The 21,536-nt window shown below is 47.8% G+C and overlaps 1 protein-coding gene across 1 annotated transcript in view; it reads left to right on the top strand.

Annotated features, from left to right (window-relative positions):
* The window catches only part of TANGO6 (transport and golgi organization 6 homolog), a 199,039-nt gene that overhangs the window by 174,468 nt on the left and 3,035 nt on the right, over positions 1–21,536 (top strand). The gene's annotated exons all lie outside the window — the stretch shown is intronic.

The following is a 21,536-nucleotide window of genomic DNA, read 5'->3' as shown; positions in this document are numbered from 1 at the left end:
GCCAGTACATGTCAGAGCTCATTTAAACCCTGGCTCTGTGTCTCTAAAGCCTGTACTCTATCTGGCTCTGCTGCTCCCTGACTTAAACTGCTTATTTTTACAAAGAAAGAGTGGGTAAAGATTACTTTTAAAGAGGTTCCCACTGTGGCTCAGCGAGTTAAGAACCTGACTACTATCCATGAGGATGTGGGTTCGATCCCTGGCCTCACTCAGTGGTTTAAGGATCCGGTATTGCTGCAAGCTGTAGCGGTCACAGATTGCAGCTTGATATGGCGTGGCTGTGGCTGTGACATAGGCTGGCAGCTGCAGCTCCAGTTTGACCCCTAGCCTGGGAACTTCCATATGCCTCAGGTGTAGCCATAAAAAGACACACGCACAAAAGATTATTTTTAAGGCAAATAATTATACCAATGATAGGTGAAAATATACTCTCAGCAGTCACCAGGTTAATTTTCCATGCTGACAGTATTCAAAGGGACGTTCTGGTTAACTGAGTAGAGACTTGTACCAAGTTCCAATTCTCAATGATGCATATACTTTTCTGTAAATAGCAAAGTTCTCATCGCTTCTCTGCGGCAAAATATTGCCCCCCACCCCACCAAAAAAAAGAAATTGTGATGATTTTTTATACCTCTTATATATGCTTAGAAGCTCGTCTTACTGTTTTGTCTCAAGCCTAACATAATTTGCTATCTTTTTCTTCCTAACACCCAGTCAGACCGGAAGCACACCTTCTCAAATATTCGTTCCCACACATTAAAAACCAAATGTTTAGTCATTAATGAATGCTTGTTTTTCCAAAGATCTCTACGGAGATTTCCATATGAGATAGCAACTCAGGAGTCACACCTTTAAACCCTTGAGTTACAGAGGGTTTGTAGCTAGATAACCCTGGAGATTATCAGGGGCATTTTACAGTGGCCTGTTTGCCCCAGGATCTGAGTCAGGGTCTTGGAGAGCAGGGCCGTAAGGGTGTCAGGAGAGGAGCAGTACCAGGCTGGAGACAGGCCCAGCTGGAGGGAAGGTGGTGAACAGAAGAGGAATGGCCAGGTCTAGGCAGACAAAGACCCTTCTGCAAGGCCACCGCCACTGCCCTAAAGGAAGGTAAAATGAGTGGACTCTGTTCCTCAGTAGCACAGAAGCTCCTTTTTCTCCTCACCTAGTATTGTTTTTCTTACACAGTTTTTTTTGGGTTTTTTTTGGTTTTTTTTTTTGGCTTTTTTAGGGCCACACCTGTGGCATATGGATCCAATCATATATGGATACAGGCTAGGGGTCAAATCAGAACTGTAGCTGCCAGCCTACACCACAGCCACAGCAACGCCAGATCTGAGCCCCATCTGTGACCTACACCACAGCCCATGGCAACGCCGGATCCTTAACCCACTGAGCAAGGCCAGGGATCAAACCCACGTCCTCATGGATGCTAGTCAGTTTCGTTAAACGCTGAGCCACGACGGGAACTCCTCTTACACAGTTGTAGGCTTTAATTGAAGTCTACAGCTCAGGGATTTTAGTGTATTCATAAAGTTGTGTAAATATCACCACCATCTAATTCCAGAGCATTACCCCCTACCTCCAACCCATGGCAACCACTAACCCACTTTGTGTCTGTGGATTTGCTTTTTCTAGACATTTCTTATAGGAATCATATAATGTGTGGCCTTTTGCATCTTGTTCCTTTCACTCAGCATCATGAGGCCTCACTCAGCGGGTTAAGGATCCAGCATTGCTCTGAGCTGTGGTGTAGGTCGCAGACGCAGCTCGGATCTGGCATTGCTGTGGCTTAGGCCGGCAGCTACAGATCCAATTAGACCCCTGGCCTGGGAACCTCCCTATGCCGAGGGTGTGGCCCTAAAAAGGACAAAAGACAAAAAAAAAAAAATTTGTCCATATCGTAGAATGTATCAGGATTTCATTACTTTTTATGGCCGAATAATATTCTACTATATGGATTTAGCATATTTTTTGATCCATTCATCCACTGATGGACATTTGGGTTGTTACCACTTTCTGGCTGTTTTAATTTATGTTGCCGTGAGTATCTGTGTACAAGTTTTTGTGCAATACATGTTTTCAGGTTTCTTGGATGTGTACCTAGGAGTGGAATTGCTGGGTCATAAGGTAATCCTGGGAGTTCCCATCGTGGCACAGTGGTTAATGAATCCAACTAGGAACCATGAGGTTGCAGGTTCGATCCCTGGCCTCGCTCAGTGGGTTAAGGATCCAGCGTTGCCGTGAGCTGTGGTGTAGGTTGCAGACGCGGCTTGGATCCTGCGTGGCTGTGGCTGTGGTGTAGGCCAGCGGCTATAGCTCCAACTGGACCCCTAGCCTGGGAACCTCTACATATGCCGCAAGTGCAGCCCTATAAAGCAAAAATAATAATAATAATAGGAGTTCCCGTCGTGGCGCAGTGGTTAACGAATCCGACTAGGAACCATGAGGTTGCAGGTTCGGTCCCTTCCCTTGCTCAGTGGGTTACCGATCCAGCGTTGCTGTGAGCTGTGGTGTAGGTTGCAGACATGGCTCGGATCCCGAGTTGCTGTGGCTCTGGCGTAGGCTGGTGGCTACAGGTCCGATTCAACCCCTAGCCTGGGAACCTCCATATGCCGCGGGAGTGGCCCAAGAAATAGCAACAAAAAAAAAAAGACAAAAAAAATAATAATAATAAGGTAATCCTATGTTTAACTTTTTGAGGAACTGCTGCTAGACCGTTTTCTAGCTATACTTTTTTTTTTTTTTTTTGCTTTTTAGGGCTGCATCTGCAGCATTTGGAGGTTCCCAGGCTAGGGGTCAAATCAGAGCTGTAGCTGCCAGCCTATGCCACAGCCACAGCTACAGCAATTCAGCTACGAGCCGGTCTGCCACCTACACCGCAGCTCATGGCAATGCCAGATCCTTAACCCACTGAGCAAGCCCAGGGTTCAAACCTGCAACCTCATGATTCCTAGTTGGATTCGTTTCCCCTGGGCCACGACAGGAACTCCAGTGTATTTGTTTTTAAATTTTATTTTACATACAAAAAAGTTACTCATACACATAATTTCAAAAAGCTTAATTCAAAGATCCATAGCCCCATTCTCCTTACTTCACTCCCCATCAGCAGCTGCTATTTTCAATTTGATTAACTATTTCTTTACATGTTTACTTCCATATTTTTTCTTTCTTTTTTTTTTTTTTCTTTTTTAGGGCCACACCCGTGACATATGGAAGTTCCCTGGCTAGGGGTTGAATTGGAGCTACAGATTCTGGCCATAGCAATGCCCGATCCGAGCCGCATCTGTGACCTACACCACAGCTCATGGCAATGCCGAATCCTGAGCCCACTGAAAGAGGCCAGGGATTGAGCCCGCATCCTCATGGATTCTAGTCAGATTCATTTCCACTGAGCCAGAACAGCAACTCCCCATATTTCTAGGTAGCATGCTTATACTTTTATTTCTTGATTTTTCAGTTCACTTACTGACTTCCTCCTAGATCTGCTGTGTAAAAGTGAGACTCACTCAGTGATGATGCTGCCCAGGTGGAGAGCACTGGCGTGCAGTGAGAAGGAACGAAGCCGCAGAGCATATGTGGCTTGGACTTAGAGCATGGAGTCTAGGGCTAGAATGTCTAGGATTGAATCCCAGCTCTGCCATTGACTGGCAGTAAGACCCCACACAAGTTAGTTGACCTCTCTGTACCTCTACTTCCTCATCCATAAAATGGTGTTGATAATAGTACCACTTCATAGCGTTGTTGTAAGAATCAAATGAATCACATATGTAAACTAGAATTTATAGATTCTCAAAGCTCAGTATGGGAGTTTATTGTGGCTTCACCGTTTACAAACCCAACGAGTATGCATGAAGAGGCAGGTTTGATCCCTGGCCATGCTCAGTGGGTTGAGGATCTGGCATTGCTGTGAGCTGTGGTATAGGTCACAGATGCAGCTCAGATTCGACCCCTAGCATGGGAATTTTCGTATGTTGCAGGTGCGGCCCTAAAAAGCTAAATAAAAATAAAAGCTCAATATGTATAGTTATTATTTTTATTAGCATGCCCCCCACAAATACATGCATTCCACTTCCCCATTCTCCCTATACCGATTACAGTGTTTGCTGTGTCAGCATTTACTGCTTCTATTATTATGGCTGTAACTGTTACCCACAGATGAGCCATATAATACCCTATGATTACATTTCCTTTCTTGTATGAATTTTAGCTTTCTTGGAAGTTAGTAAATATTTCAGGATTATGAACCTCTCCATTCTCTGCTAAACATTTATACATCTCTTAAAATTCAAATACATCAAGCACTCTCGTAGCTTTATCTTCGGTGAGACATATCTCCTATAACCTTTGGCCACTTGCTCTTATCCGGACTGATTACTTTCTAAGCCTGTTGCAGGATTTAAGACCAGAGCACTTAAGAGCTGATGATGGTCTGTGTCCACTTTGTAGTAAATGGACTTTGTAGGAGGGCGGATGATCTGGCCATTTCATCAGGGGTCTCCAAGACTTACATTAAAGTCTTAGCTTTGGGGCTGGTCAGAAAGGAATTGTCCAGCCTCCCTCCTAGAGGATATGAACGTGGCTGCCAGGATTCTGGAAGACCCATGGGAGGAGGAGGATGGCCCTCTCACCATTCATTGTGTAGACTTTCACTGAATCCTTCTGTTTTCAACATGGCAGCCTCATCATTGTCTGGACCTGATGTTCATCTATCCAGAGTCTCTCTGATTGGACCTGGAGAGGGTAAAACTCTAGGCTTCTGCTCTGGTTGGGGAGGGGCCGTCACCTGGATACACAGAGTGGAAGGCATCCAGGGGTCCAATTACTACTCGGACATACTTCGAACCAGGGCTTCTTTTCATCTCCATTTTAAGAAGTATGGCCCTGGGAGTTCCTGTCGTGGCTCAGTGGCTAACGAATCCCACTGGGAACCATGGGATTGCGGGTTCGATCCCTGGCCTTGCTCAGTGGGTTAAGGATCTGGCGTTGCTGTGAGCTGTGGTGTGGGTCGCAGACATGACTCGGATCAGGTGCATCTTGCATTCAGCACTCAGAGATTCCCTTTCTGGCCCCAAATGCAAAAATTGCAAGAGGGAAACAAGATGTTCCAGTTAAGATCAGATACCCATCCCCAGGTCACCCAACTTGGCTGGCCAGTGTCTGGTTTGTGTAAAACCCTGTTCCGCCTCCACCGTAGCCATTTGTGAGAGGCGAGGCTGGGGCCAGTGCCTAGAAGTAGGGGCTGGCCCCGTAGATTTCCTCAGCGGAACTTGGCCAAGTGTGTATGACATTAGTGATGGATTTGAGAAGCAAAACTGAAAAGATTAGGACTCAGCACCTTACTGTTTCTGCTAAAATCTAAATGTTCAACTTTTTCCAGTGATAATGTAAGTGACAGTTTGGAAGACCTAACATTTAAAACTGCTCCGTTTGTGCCTGTTCTGTGTAATCGTTTACATAGATCCACATATGTTAGAACTTGGTTTGTCTTTTTCTTCTGCATCAGACTTATGCTGCTTTATTTTCTATGGGCTAGCTTTTCTCCTTACCTTTTTTTTTTTTTTTTTTTCCTGCCGTGACATGCAGTGACTTGATATGGGGCCTCACTTCCGAGACCAGGGATTGCACATTGGCCGCCGTGGTCAAAGTGCCCAGTCCTGACCGCTAGGCCACCAGGGAACTCCTCCCCTTACCCTTCCTAATCTGATCTAAAATGGCCTAGAAGAAGATACAGTCATTTGATCACAGAATTTTGTAATGTTAGAGGGGGAAGAGGCCTTAGAGATGATTTCATTTGTATTTCACAAAAATTTCCCTTGGCTTATTAACTTCATGAGCTGCTCCTTTGACATAAGGCCTCCAAGGTCAAATACACTTGGAAGGTACTACCTTCAACCGTCTACTCCCTCCCGGAGATTTGGTGCCTGTTCGCTCGTTAGGGAGTCTGAGAAATCCTGCGCCGAAGGAAACCAATGGTTTCCTCAGCTCCTCAGCCACTTACCAAGCAATGCTGTTTACATTATAAACATGCCAAGTAATGCTATTCCATGGAACATACTTTGGGAAGTAATCCAGCCGTCTTATTTTATGAACGAGGAAACAGAGTTCGTGAAGAGACCGTGGTTAGGATTTTCCAGAGCTAATGCCAGGAAGAATTAATACGCACCTCCAGTTCTTCCTGGAAGCTTACCTGGGCCAAACGCTAATCAAAGTATTGTATCTCCCCCTCTTCCTCTTACTTAAGTTACTGATCCACCTGGAACAAGGTTCATCTTTTTATCTAGGGTCTTAGATGTCTTCATCCTGAGGATGAGCTGGAACGCAGGATAAGCACCAGGTTTGGTTCGTCAGCTTCTTTTCCCTAGATCAGACCACACACTTTTTTTTTTTTTGTCTTTTTGCTATTTCTTTGGGCCACTCCCACGGCATATGGAGGTTCCCAGGCTAGGGGTCAAATCGGAGCTGTAGCCCCCGGCCTACGCCAGAGCCACAGCAATGCAGGATCCGAGCCGCATCTGTGACCCACACCACAGATCATGGCAACGCCAGATCGTTAACTCACTGAGCAAGGCCAGGGATCGAACCCGCAACCTCCTGGTTCCTAGTCGGATTCGTTAACCACTGTGCCACTACAGGAACTCCCAGACCACACACTTTTATTATAACAAATTATTGTAATAAATAGTCCAGACCTTCCCCTTTTTGTTCCCCTGAAATAAAATTTATAGCTCCTTAACCTACATGTGTATGTTTTTAAAAATCAATATAGTGTCCCCAACTATAATATAAAGAAGGATTAAAAGGGTAGAAGTTTATAATAAAATAATGTATATTTTACTATACAAATGTCTAGACCAACTGTAAGATGTAATGAACTATTCAATTGTTCTTATATGTAGAATCATCACGAATGTAACAGCTTCAAATACAAATGAATTACAAATATCTTGTACTGGCAACCTGGAAGTACACTGAGTAGCCTGATTTTCCAAAATGGTAAACTTCTCTGTAAAATTCCAAACACATCAAAGTAGTATCTTCTCTCAATTCATATGGTACTTGCATTCCTAAAAAATTCAGTGTATGTTGAAATCTAGCAACAACAACAACAAAATACTTTCATTGAGCATTTATTATATGAGGGCACCTCTGAGTGCTTTAATGAATTCATTCCATCTTCATAATGATCCCATCTGGATATGATTAATATCCCCATTTCACACCAGAGGAAACCAGGACAGAGAAGATAAGCAACTTGTCCAACAACCAGTAAGAAGCAGAGCAGTAGAAGAACCCAGGCAGTGCGGCTCCGGAGCTTGTGTTCACAGGTTCCGAGATTGTCATCCGAGGGACTTGAGACTGAGCCACGTGGGTATTTTCCGCATAGATCATGGCTAGCAGAAGGTTGCCTCGGATCCTGGAACCCTGATACCTAAAGGGAAAGCAGGTCACACTGTCTCCTTCTAGCTTGCTTATTACCTCCCCTGCAGAGTGATGGAGCCGTGAGAGGAGAGGGTTCCGGGCTAGCCTTGGGCCCAGAAGCCCTGCCCTCCCAGGACCTGCCAGGGCGAGCTGTTCAGAGGCAGAGACAGGAAACAGCCCTGGCTTCCTTTTCACTCTTCCTCCTGTTCCACAGCCCCTTGCCAAAAGCAGAGGCCAACCACGGACTGCGTCATCCAGTGACTTCTCATAATGGATACGGTCTGAAAAGGCAGGGAGCTGAGAAAAACTGGAGCTGGAACGCCTCTAGGGCTGCCAGGCTGGGAAGTGAGAGTCTTGGGACTTTCCTCCTGCCCTGCAGCCTAATCGGGAATCTGTTCTTCTCTGAGAGTGATTGTGCTAATAATCAGATAGGCCTCTGGGTTGCCAAACCCACTCAGCTTTGCTCTAGCCTCTGAAAGGGAGGAGTTCTGACTAAGTGTACCCTCCTTGGGGTGACTTAAAATGACAGTCTGGATTGATGCTCTGAGGTCTGTTCCAGCTCATTGCTCATCAACCCATGGTTTGTTTGCTCTTAGCAAATCTGCTCGAAATAAATTTTGTGTTCTCTGAGGTTTAGTATTTAATAATAATATAACTAATGTGTATTCAGGGCTTACTGTATGCCAAGCAAAGCGCTGAGCTCTTTTTTTTTTTTGGTTGCACCTGCGGCATATGGAGATTCCCAGGCTAGGGGTCCAATCGGAGCTACCGCTGCCAGCCTACACCACAGCCACAGCAATGCCAGATCTTTAACCCACTGAGTGAGGCCAGGGATCAAACCCAAAACCTCATGGTTCCTAGTCAGATTCGTTTCCACTGCACCATGCCGGGAACTCCAGCACTGCGTTCTTTACGTGCATTGTCTCATTGAATCCTAACAACCTTGTGAGATAAACACACTTCTGACCCTATTGACAGGTACGAAAATTGAGGTGCAGAAAGTTTACATGTAGATGCTCAGGTCAAACAATGGGAGCTGCATGCAAACCCAGGCTGCTTTATTGGCAGCTTGGCTGTTCTGAAGAAACTAATTAGAATGAGCCTGAGATTACACTTGAGGAGGAGGTAAACTGTTAACATGGATTGGCACAAACCTGGGTTCCTAAGACCTCTGTTTCCTTAACCTGGACTGTCTTCTGCTCTGTTTTTTTCTTTTTCTTTTTTCTTTTTTCTTTTTTTTTTTTTTTGTCACTCACTGCTAAACCTAATTGGAACAGATACTTTCCTACAACCATTGTTTATGTTTTCTCCATCCATCTGTGATATCAGAATGGCACTGCTTTCCTTTTTTAGGGGGGTGGTTTTTTTTTTTTTTTTAAGGCCGCACCTGCAGCATATGGAGGTTCCCAGGCTAGGGGTCAAATCGGAGCTGTAGCCACAGGCCTACGCCAGAGCCACAGCAACGCAGGATCTGAGCCGCATCTGTGACCTACACCACAGCTCACGGCAATACAGGATCTTTAACCCACTGAGCAAGGCCAGGGATCAAACCTGTCTCCTCATGGATAGCAGTCAGATTCGTTTCCGCTGAGCCACCGGGGGAACTCCTGTCTTCTACTCTTTAATTCTCCTGATCAACAGGTATTCAGTTACTCAGAATGGTAAGGGAACAGCCAGAGAGGTCTTTCTGAAATGCAAATCTAGAGTCCAGCCCTCAGCTAACATTTTTTTTCACTGTTTCCCAGGGTCCGTAAGATCAAGACTAGGCTCCTTAACATGATGTATAAGACCCTTCATCATCTGGACCCCACTTGATTTTTATAACTGCCTCTCCCATACTTCTCCTCACATGCCTAATGCTTTCTCCTCTTGCCCCAAGCCTGTCCAGCTGAAGTTCCCAGGGTAGAGGTCGAATGGGAGCTGCAGCTGCCGGCCCACACCACAGCTACAGCAACGCCAGATCCAAGCCACGTCTGCAGCCTACACACAGCTCACAGCAACGCTGGATCCTCAACCCACTGAGTGAGGTCAGGGATCAAAACCCGCTGAGCCACAGTGGGAACTCCCCGATAAACTTTTGTTCATCCTTTAGGACTCTAAGCCTTTCCCGATTTCGCAGGTGAAACTAGTCCTCCTTTCTCCAGGCTCTACAGAACTTTGTGTATTATCTCAAGACTAGAGGAGGAGTTCCTGTCGTGGCTTAGCCAGCGGTAACGAACCCGACTGGGATCCATGAGGATACAGGTTCAGTTGTCCAGTGGGTTAAGGATCTGGTGGTGCCGTGAGCTGTGGTGTAAATTGTAGACAAGGCTCGGATCCCGCGTTGTTGTCGATGTGGCTGTGGTGTAGGCCACAGCTGCAGCTCTGATTTGACCCCCTAGCCTGGGAACCTCCATAGGTCATGGGTGTGGCCCTAAAAAGTGGAAAAAAAAAAAAGACTAGAGTAGATGTTGTAGCACTTTGTTCACATCTAATGTCAACAGGGGTGAGTCCTTGAATACAGCAGTTACTTTAAGTAAAAAACTGTGTATGTATATTAAAGTGTACATAACATGAAAGATACCATCTCAGAGTTCCCTGGTGGCATAGCAGGTTAAGGATCCAGTGTTGGCACTGCAGAGACTTGGGTCGCTGCTGTGGCACAGATTCAGTCCTTGGCCCAGGAATTTCTGCATGCTGCAGGTACAGCCAAATATATATATATATTTTAAATTTTTTTTTTGTTTGTATTTTTGCTTTTTAGGGCCACACCTGCAGCATATGAAGGTTCCCAGGCTAGGGGTCCAATCAGAGCTACAGCTGCCAGCCACAGACACAGCCACAGCCACAGCAATGCCAGATCGAAGCCGTGTCTGCGACCTGCACCACAGCTCATGGCAACACCAGATCCTTAACCCACTGAGCAAGGCCAGGGATTGAACCCAGAATCTCATGGTTCCTAGTCAGATTCGTTTCCAGTGCGCCACAAAGGGAACTTCCTGTCTTAACCATTTTTAAGTGTACAGTTCTCACATTATTGTGCTGCCCTCACCACCACTCCTCCACAGAACTCTTTTCATCTTCTATGAAATTTTCAGTTTCATAAAACTGAAACTCTGTGTCTATTAAATCCTAACTGCCCCTCCCCTCCCCCCACTCAGCCCCTCGCAGTCACCATCCTGTCTCTGTGAATTGGAGTATTTTTCCATTCCCTCGTATACTCCCCAAATCTAGCACATTGCCTTGCACAGAACACTGCTTTGTAGGTGTTTGTTGAGAGGGTGCATGAAATCTTTCCTCTAAGACACATGGAACATCACTTAAATCCCTTTATTCCCGCCTTTGCAGTAAATAGACTTCTCAGGTCTCAAACTGGAAATTCTCGGGGCTTCCAAACTCTTCCAGTGCTGAGGTTTCCCAAGAGCACAAGTTGCCCAAACAAGTTCTCATTAGGAGGGAATTTTATCTTTCTTACTTGGAAACGCCCAAAGTTTTCATTGCAGTTGGGGTTGTAGGCATGCTGTCCCCAGATCCTCTGGAAAAAGGAGTCCCGAGGCATGGTGACAGAATGAATACTGACGAGCAGCCAGAACCATCTGCATTTCAAAATTTGGCTACACGCACACACACACACACACACACACACACACACACACACACACTGCTGTCAAAATTTTAGCACACGTATTTCCCTTCATTCCTCGTTTGTGGGCAGAGATTCCTGCCTTAATTCCAGCTAACCTCGTAAAGGAGGCAGTTTCATGTGTCTTATCCTTAAACTTTCTTACAGACGCCTTTTGGGCACCTCGCTCTCTCTTCACAATCACACTCCAATACGTTTGTTTAAGAACAATTTTTTAAATATTTCGGAAAAAGAGATGCAGTCTTAATTTGTGGCTCAGAAATGATTTTGACCCCATCTTCTTGCTAGAAAATTAAAACCCGGTTATTGATAGTTAAGAAGATTCCCGAAGCACAGCAGGTCACGTCCCAACCCTCTCTCTTGCTCTGGACGCTTGGGCTTTTCACAGGCAGTGTGGTCACCGCGATCCCGTCTGTTGAAACCATGACGTGTCTCTGACTGTCTCCTACCCCGTGTTTTTTTCTAGCATCTTGGCTGCTCATCAAAGCCACCTGGAAAGCGTAACAAGAAATTTTTTTTAAAAATTTTTTGGTAAAGTCCTGAGCCCCTCAGGTTCTGATTCCTAGGCGTGAGGTGGGGGCTCAGACCCTTCGAAAGCTCTCCAGGGGATTGTATTGCGCGGCAAGGGGAGAGAAGCCCGATGTGAGAAAGATGGTGTTGCCCAGGGGCAGAGTCCGGGCTGCAGAGTCATCCGGAGGTGTGGGTGGGCGCGTTGCCTTTTCCGGTCTAGTCCATGCCATGAATATATCAGCCCATGCTACCAACCCCGGCAGGACCTCTGTTGTGTCAGCGACTCTGGTTTTCTCGGCCCTTTGTCTACCTCTCTCATCTTTTGTTCCTGAAGCATCTTGTACGGAGCTTTGAATTCCACTAAGCAGATCCCCTAGGGAGAGTGGGCTGCACTTCCTGATGGCCAGCCAAGCTGGACCTGAGGCTTGTGACCCAGGGGATACTGGGGTGATGCAGGAGACCCCAGGCCAGCCAGGGCCCCGAAGGAAACCCTAACTTGCCATCAGCCCACAGCCCAGTTGCTGTTCCCCCTCCTTCCTAGTCAGGTCCCATCCAAATAAATTGTTCGAATGGTGCAGGAAAAAGGTCCCCCCAGCATCCTCCTACTTACTGGGTTTCCTAGTAACTGCACGTGTTTGAAAGCAAGGTTTGCAGTTAGACCTGACCGATGCAAATTTGAATTCTAGCTGTGTCCTTGAGCAAATCATTAAGCCTCTCTAAATCCCCTTTCCCTAATTTTTAAACTAGGCCTAAATAACACCTACCTCGTAGGATTAAATGAGCTAATGTGCATGAGGGGCTTAGTGCAGTGGCTGAGGTGTAGTAAGCACTCAGTAAATAGTAGTAGTGAGCCTTTGCAGGCGCCGTCTGATCCCACGTGCGAAGCGTCAGGTGCAGGAAGGGAGCAGGACTGTGCTCCTTGGGCAGGGTGCCTGCACGGAAAGCTTTGACGGTCAAGGAGAATGAACCCCTTTTCCCCCAGTTGAGCACAGTTTGAAAGCGGGGAGGGTGATCACCCCGTAAAGACAAAGCTGCCCACCTCTTCTCCCGTGAGCAGCAGCCTGCTGCCTCTGCACATCCTCCGGCCATTTTTTCCTGCCTTCTTTGTTCTATTTCCGAGCCTGTGGGGGTGTAGGAAAGCTGCTGCCTTCCTCAGGTTTCTATTTAAAGACATTCTGAGAGATGCTGCCACCGCTGTTCCTAGCGCCACTGCAGCTGCTGCTCCTGCCCTCACCAGGCAAGCCGGGGACAGCCCTGTGGCGCTGGTCTCTGCCCCCGGCCTTGGGAAGCATGCCTCTGCACAAACTGGCCTCGGAGCGCACATGGTTAGGTGTCCCATCGCCCCCTTTTTGTTTAGGATCCCTGAGCTGTCACCCCCGCCAGTGTTTAACCGTAGCTGCCCTCTTGGTCTTTGTCCCTCAACTGCACAGCCTGTCTAGCTCCCTGTAGGCTTTTTGGCATATAACCAGTTAAATTGTTTCTCCTCATTCTTCAGTGAAAATCACACACGCCACCCCCTCATCCCCTCCCCACCCATCTCCAACCTGCGCTTGAAATACCCTCCTCACTTAACCACCAGACACAAGCCAGGAAGGGTCGAAACGCCATTTATCTCCAGGTGTAGCAGAGAAAAATACATTAAGAATAAAAGGTTTTTGCAAAGCTCCATAACCTCTGGTTAGTCATCATGCTGCCCTGAACCTCGGTGTATTTGAGATTCTCTGTCCATCAGGCATGGACAGGCCTCTCCGAGACATGAGTAATCCTGTCTTTCCTGACCCTCCCAAGGCTTTCAGTGAAGGATCTCAAAAGCCCGGTCTTTCTGTTTGAATCAGCCCTGACTTTTTCATAGACCCATCGAAGTGAAGGTTTGGGTTTTATCGGTAGAGCATGTGTTCTTTAGGCCAGAGCCCCCTGTATGAGGTCCCGATTGTCTACCGCCGTTCTGTTCCCCAGGTTATTCTCCTGCCCCTTGTCTTAGGGACCTCGGAGCCTGGTGCTGTCTGCTGGCCCCGAGGCCTGCCTGGCACTCTCTGCTCCCTGCAGCGGCCGGCCGGGGTTCCTGCCTGCCCGGCCAGCCGGGACCCCGATCACGCTCAGCCTGCATCGCACCCGTTTCCCAAATTACACGCCTTCCCTTTTCTTCTAAGTCTCCTCCATTTTCCCATCGCCCTGACCATTCTTTCTTTGGCCCTTGCTCTCTTTTTCATGTTCAAATCAAAGCTGTGTCTCTCCTGTCATTTTCTTAGCCCCTTGGTGGTAAATCCAATTGCCTCAATGTCAGGATAAGTAGCACTGATACTTTGAACTATTTATCACTTTGCTGTGACAGCACTGTACTCTCACATGCATTATCTCTTTCAATCTCACAATAAACTTGTAAGGTAGGCAGTGTATAGCAGCTTTATGCTTCCCACTTCGTGGCAGTGAAAGTAATAACCACTTTGAGACGCAGAATAATACAGTGATTAATAAAGAGCATTGGTTCCAAGGAGTTCCCGCTGTGGCACAGTGGGATTGGTGGCGTCTCAGCAGCGCTGGGATGCAGATTCAGTCCCCCACCTGGCACACTGGGTTAAGGATCTGGTGTGGCGTAGGTTGCAACTGTGGCTCGGATCTGATCCCTGGCCCAGGAACCTATATGGGGCAGCCAAAGATAGAAAAAAATTAAAAAAGAGCATTGGCTCCAGGTCAGGCTGCTGGGGTTTGCATCCTGCCTCCACCTTGCCACCAGCTGCGCAGGCAAATTGGAGATAATAATAGTACTTTTCTCGTTATGTTGTGAGGATTAAATGATTACTGTAGATAAAGTGCCTGGAACCATACCTGACACAGGATACATTCTTTCATTCACTTGTTCATCAAAGATTTAAGATATACCAGCGCTGCTACATTGCAGGCTCTGCTCCAGGCCTCAATGAGACCTGGAGCAGCAAGATGGTCACAGCCAGAGTTCCCATCGGGGCTCAGAGGTTATGAACCCGACTAGCATCCATGAGGACATGGTTCGATCCCTGGCCTCGCTCAGTGGGTTAAGGATCCAGCTCCAGCGTCACTGTGAGCTGTGGTGTAGGTCACAGACGTGGCTCAGATCCTGCGTTGCTGTGGCTGTGGTGTAGGCCGGCAGCTCTAGCTCTGATTAGACCCCTAGCCTGGGAACCTCCATATGCCAGGGGTGCGGCCCTTAAAAAGACACACACACACACAAAAAAAGGATGGTCACGACCCTGGCCCTCGAAGAGATCCCAGGATTGGTGCTGCTTACACAGCACCCACCACAGGCAGATCCACAGGCTTGGATGTTTTAGACAGTAATTCGAAAGGAGGCAGCGTTATTCCCATTTTACAGAGGAGATCACTGGGGTCCCAAAAGCTGAAGTGGTTTGTTCAAGATTGCCCTGCTGGCAATTGGGGATGTCGGGTTCACGTTACCTGACCCGCCTGCCTTCAGGCCATTAGGCTGGACTCTGTGTCTGTCTCCCCCAGACAGAGGTGAGCTCCTGAAGCGCGGCTGCTGGCCCACATCACCCAGCATGCCCAGCGTAGTCTCCTGGACACCGTCGAGGAAATGCTAGCTGACTTGTGCTCTGGATGGTCCTGGACTCTCCGCGCCACAGCTCGTCTCTTCTGATCACTCCCTCCTCCTCACCACCAAGCCGTACCTTGGTTTTACATGGAACGCAGAGGTCAGCATACGCGTTCTCAGAGGTTGACCTAGAGCTTCCTGACAGGTTCATACCACACCTAGTGCCTATTCCCACGTGTCTTCAAACAGAGCTGGTTGGGTTCTGGGCTCTCCTCCTCTTCCAGGCCCCAGTGTGGAGAATATTTGTCTGCCAGGCCAGTCTCCAGCCACCAATTCCGGTTCACTTGTTTCTCATGTCGGCCCTGCCTTTTGTGTCAGTGTCTGACTTTCCCTGTTATTCCTGCTTTTGTCTTTGTGCCCAATGCTTATTTCTTTTTTTTTTTTTTTGCCTTTTGTTGTTGTTGTTATTGTTGTTGTTGTTGTTGCTATTTCTTGGGCCGCTCCCGCGGCATATGGAGGTTCCCAGGCTAGGGGTTGAATCAGAGCTGTAGCCACCAGCCTACACCACAGCCACAGCAACGCGGGATCCGAGCCTTGTCTGCAACCTACACCACAGCTCACGGCAACGCCGGATCGTTAACCCACTGAGCAAGGGCAGGGACCGAACCCACAACCTCATGGTTCCTAGTCGGATTCGTTAACCACTGCGCCACGACGGGAACTCCCCAATGCTTATTTCTTAGCCACAAAGGGAGCCACAGTTCTCTTGGTGCCATAGAAGGCTGAATGTCTTAGTACCATTAGTGTATGCTAGCGTTTCACTCTTTAACCCTTTATATTTAGTAACCCATTTTTCCCCCTTAAATATTGCGAAAGTATAGATAGAAAGTCCTCTGCTGGATCACACTTTCTGGGAATTCTTATTTCTGTAAATGTCTTGTCTATGATCCTTTGTAGTATGTCTTGTCGAGCTCACATAATTATACAGAAGAATAGCAATTTCGTTCACCTAAGGTCCACTTGGCAAAATTACCTGGAAATGCAAGTGACTTTGAAAATGTTAAAATAAATTTTAAAGTGTAAATGGGAGTTCCCGTCATGGCTCAGTGGTTAACGAATCCGACTAGCATCCATACGAGCATGCCAGTTCGATCCCTGGCCTTGCTCAGTGGGTTAAGGATCCGGTGTTGCCGTGAGCTGTGGTGTAGGTTGCAGACACGGCATTGCCGTGAGCTGTGGCTGTGGCGCAGGCGGACAGCTGTAGCTCGGATTTGACCCCTAGCCTGGCAACCTCCGTATGCCGTGGGTGTGCCCTAAAAAGACAGAAGGGAAGCAAGGAAGAAAGAACGTGTAAGTGAATCTAGTAGTTACTAAAGGTCTTTACTAATGGAGTTTAATAGAGAGGTAATTTGACTCAGAGACATTTTTTCCTTCCTCTGTTTCCCAGATATTCTGGGTTGCGGTTATATTGTTTTCATAATCAAATACATAAAGCAATTTAGGAATTAATGGGAAGAAAGATGTTTGTCATGTATTTCTTCTTTTGATCTTAACTCAGAGACACAACCACCACTCCGGGCGTGTTCCGGGTCAAGTGCATTAAGAGAGTCAAACATTCTTTTCCTGCTTTTGCATTGAAACTGCACCTGTGTGCCCAAGGCAGTCTTTTGCTCACACGTTCTCTTTTCAGTGTGTCCTGCCTCGTCTGCTCTTTTCTAAGCCACAGTCCAACCCTGAGGACTGCCCTTGTCCCTCAAGCATCAGCTTTGTTTGTTCCAAGGAACTGGTGCCTGGAGGGGGAGGAGAAGAGAGGAAGTGTGTGTGTGTGTGTGTGTGTGTTGCACTCACACTCTGAATTATCTTAATAAAGCTCCTAAATCCCACCCCTTTTCAAAGAGTTTTCAGAGGAGGAATATGGGTACTTCTTTAAGATGTCCCTGGCCCACCCCCACTCATACCTTCCACCTTTCCCTTGAGTCCTTGGCCTTGGTGCCATGCGTGGGGGGATGAAGAGCAGGTGTGTTGAACTCTTAATGAGAGGTTTTGTCTGTGGGATTGCCTGTATCCTGCCCACCGCGGAGGCTCCTGTGAGTAACTTTACCTTTGAACTCTCCTTGGATTCAGCCCCTGATCCATGGGATTTGGTGACAATCCCTGGCTGGCAGGAAGCTTTGATCCTCGGGGAGTCCAGAGGAAGTCCTGTGATGTGTGGGATCCCTCAAGCTACAGGGATTGGGGAGGAGCCGTTCCAGGGTGGGTTGCTAAGATAGACCCATTAATTAAGAAGGAGCCTTTGCCTAACAGTTACCTAAAAAAGGAGATCCGGTAACTGATAACAAGGAGCTCAGCACCCCTCAAGGATGAAGTGTTGTTTGCACAAGCCTTATTGTGATTTTAACATAACAGCACTGCCAAGGGAAAAATTCCTGCCCATACCAGCAAAGAACAGAGTCCTTTAGCCGACCAGAATGCCTCAGAACTTCCCTTTTTAACAAGTAAAGGCTCACCTTATTTTAAATCTTAGGAGCCTCTAGCAAAAAATCTCTTAAGATATTTCTGACTAGGTGAAGGCTTCCTCTAGAAGAAGGGAAAAAAAGATGACCTCGTAAGAGCCAGTGCGTGCCGTAGCCACTGGACAGGTGTCAGGAGACTTTTCTTGAAGCTCTGTTCGCATACCACGCATGCGGGGTTTGCTTGGCCTCTGCGTTGCTTTGAGGGGGTTTGAGGATGAGGGCAATACACCCTCCCCAGGCCACCCTTTGGCTGCAGATAAAGTCTGAGTGAAGTGCTTTGGCCTGGTAGGGACATCTTCCTGCCCCCCACCTCCACGGGCAGAAGTCACTTCCTTCACTTCCGCAGAATCCCGTACGCCCGTCTAACTCTTCGAGTGACGGTCACACTGTCTGGTGTGCGTGTCTGCCTCCCCGCTGGCCTGTAGCTGCCAGAGGGTAGGGTTCGTGCATTATTCACCTTTTTATCACCGGCATACTGCCTGGGCACGAAGCAGGCCCCAAACAGTGATTATTGAATGAGTGAGTCATCCGGGAGGCAGGAGCTGTGGGGAGTCACCCTCTTTCCGTAATCGGCTCTCCTTTCACACCACCAGCCCTGGGGAAGGAGAGAGCCAGGGTACGAAAGGGCGGCGGGGATGGTGCCACATGGTCACAGAGCTTGGACACCAGCTCCTGTGGGGACCCGGCCGCTCCCAGAGAAAACCCAGGGCCCAGCTGTGCAACAGAGACGGGGCAGCATCTTTGTGGGCTTTGCCTACAGGACTCAGGCACTTAATGCGGTGACACTGGGCAGGGAGCATGGAGAGTTGTCTGCAAGGCCAAGTGCATGATATGTGGTGCCTGGGGCAAAATGGCAGTGTGGGGTCCCTTGTTCAAAAAAGCAAGGAAAGGAGTTCCTGTTGTGGCTCTGTAGTTAACGAACCCAGCTAGCAACCATGAGGGTGTGGGTTCGGTCCCTGGCCTCTCTCATTGGGTTAAGGATCTAGTATTGCCGTGGGAGCTGTGGTGTAGGCTGCAGACAGACACAGCTTGGACCTGACTTGGCTGTGGCTCTGGTGTAGGCTGGCAGCTATAGCTCTAATTCGACCCCTAGCCTGGGAACCTCCATATGCTGTGAGTGTGGCCCTAAAAAGACAAAAGACAAAAACAAAAAACAGAAAAAAAGAGGAAAAACTGCCGTGAGCCGTGTTAGAGTGTAAGGTTTTCTCCTTTCTTCCATAGTCTCTCGCTCCTTGGACTTGTATGGTATTTATTTTTCGCTGTTCATGCTGTTCTAAGTAGAGAAATTTTTTTCTTTTTACATCCATACCTGTGGCACGTGGAGGTTCCCAGGCCAGGGGTTGAATCAGAGGGGCAACTGCCAGCCACAGCCACAGCCATGGCAACACTGGGTCCGAGCTGCATCTGTGACCTACGCTGCAGCTTGCCGCAATGCTGAATCCTTGACCCACTGAGTCACAACAGGAACTCCTAAGTACAGAAAACTTTAAATGTTAAATTATTAGCATAGATTTTACTGTTCATCTTTATATTGTGCAATACCAGTTTTAAATGCAAATATAAGTGCGTTTAACGCCTATGTGGAAACACCAAAATTACACACTTTGTATTCTGTTAGCTGGTACCTGCATATGCATTTCCTTCTTGGCAGAACAGTGATGGAAACTCTGCACAAAACTAACTTAGCTGTTTTTATTTCACTTCTTGATATGTGCTCATCCTCCCAATACTTTTTACCTTCAGTTTATTGATGACTAAGAAAGAGATGAAAAGAACAGAGAACTATTTCCTTGTCTTGTCATCATTTTCGGCATAAATGGTTGGCTAACATAGGGAGGCAACATAAGGATACAGTAGTTTCCTTACTGGTCCATGTTTCTTAAGAAGCCATTGATTGTTGGAGTTCCTGTCATGGCTCAGTGGTTAACAAACTCGACTAGTGGCCATGAGGACTCAGGTTCGATCCCTGGCCTCACTCAGTGGGTTAAGGATCTGGCGTTGCTGTGAGCTGTGGTGTAGGTTGCAGATGCGGCTCGGATCTGGCATTTCTGTGGCTGTGGCATAGGGCAGCGGCTGCAGCTCGGATTCAACCCCTAGCCTGGGAACCCCCTTATGCCATGGGTGTGTAAAAAAAAAGAAAAAAAAAAGCCATTGATTGCCTTTCTCTGTTTGAAGCAAGTTCTGGCCTAGATGGAAAGTGTGGCCTCTCTGGGCTTTTGGGGCTGCATTTTGCTCAGTGGAGAATGTGAGAAATATGCTCCCCTGGCAGCGGCTTCAGGTCTGGCTCAACTCCCACGCGTGCGGGTCCACCTGAATGCTGAGCTCCTGGGGGGCGGGGCAGGGCGCTCGATGCCAGGCGATGCGCTGGCAGAAGGGTGCTGTCTCCTCCACTCACACTCACGCTCCCTTGTCCCATTGGACTTGGCTTACAAAACACAAAGATAAAATTATGAAGACAGGTAGGACGGCAGCCGCAGATCATTAAACCAAGAGGGGCCCTCTTGCTCGTGGGACCCTGTGTGATGACACCAGCCCTGGCTGTCCGGCATTGTTTCAGTGGATGGTCGATCTTAGAACTGCAGTTTCTACCAAATGAGAGACGGACCAGGCCGAGTATGCCTGCCTGCCTTCTTTCATTTGTTCTTAGTTTTTAGATGTCAGCCACGTGCCAGTCACTAGATGAGACATTGGGACCACACCAGAGTGAACGAGGCACGACTCGGCCCCAGTGTAAACAGTACATGTGATCTATAAAGAAAATGTGTTTTAATTGCACAGTAAACCTGTAAATCACAATTGCGATAGGGCTACAAACAGAACTATAGGAAGAGTGGGAAGGCTTACGGAGATGAGGGCCGTCCCTGAGGAAGTGGCATTTTAGGCTGAGGGTGGGCAGGAGTTGTAGAGCGAAGAGGAAAGGAAATGGTCTCCCAGGCTGAGGGGATAGCATATGCAAAGGCCTTGCATTGGGAAGGAGCTTTGCTCAGATGAAGAAAGAAAGAAGGCCCACACAGCCAGAGCCAGTCCAGGAGATGAGAGGGAGACCAGCAAGTGGCCTTTGGAGCCGGTTTTGTGTATCCCCTCCCCTGCCTCCCTCCGTCCACTCCCCAGTGCCCGTGATGTTCAGGAATATCAGATGAGGAGTTCCCATCGTGGTGCAGTGGAAACAAATCCAGCTAGGAACCGTGAGGTTGCAGGTTCACTCCCTGGCCTTGCTCAGTGAGTTAAGAATCCAGCATTGCCCTGAGCTGTGGTGTAGGTCGAAGATGCGGCTCGGATCACGCGTTGCTGTGGCTGTGGTGTAGGCCAGCAGCTATAGCTCCAATTCGACCCCTAGGCTGGGAACCTCCCTATGCTGCAGGTGCAGCCCTAAAAAGACCAAAAAAAAAAAAAAAAAGTATCAAACGATGGAAAGGGCTCTTTGTTCTTTAGCCAGTCTAAGATATTTGAGGCTACACACCTAGTGTACTTGTATGGAATGCTCAGGGGACCTTTTCAGTAAAAATAAATAAGATGGGAATTCCCACTGTGGCACAGCTGGTTAAGGATCAGGTGTTGTCTCTGTGGCAGCATGGGTTCAATCCCCAGCCCAGAGCAGTGGGTTAAGGATCTGGCATTGCTGCAGCTGTGGTGTTGATTGCAACTGTGGCTCAGATTCTATCCCTGACCTGGGAACTTCCATATGCCACGGGTGCAGCTGAAAAATAAAAAATAAACAAATAAATAAATAAGAACATGGGCTCCAAATGTTTAAAAACTCTCCACCGTTTTTTTCAGCAGAGTAAATTTGGGAAGTTACTTAACCTTCTAATTCTCCGTTTTTTTGTTATGTTTGGCTGGGCCTGTGGCATGTGGAACTTCCCAGGTAAGGAATGGAACCCACTCTACAACAGCGATCAGGCTGCTACAGTGGGCAACCCCGGATCCTTAGCCACAGCACCACATGGGA

The sequence above is a fragment of the Phacochoerus africanus genome, chromosome 8, assembly GCF_016906955.1.
Source record: "Phacochoerus africanus isolate WHEZ1 chromosome 8, ROS_Pafr_v1, whole genome shotgun sequence".
In the NCBI taxonomy this organism is placed as follows: Eukaryota; Metazoa; Chordata; class Mammalia; order Artiodactyla; family Suidae; genus Phacochoerus; species Phacochoerus africanus.
The sequence above is the reverse complement of the archived record's forward strand: the minus strand, read 5'-3'. Positions and strand labels throughout refer to the sequence as shown.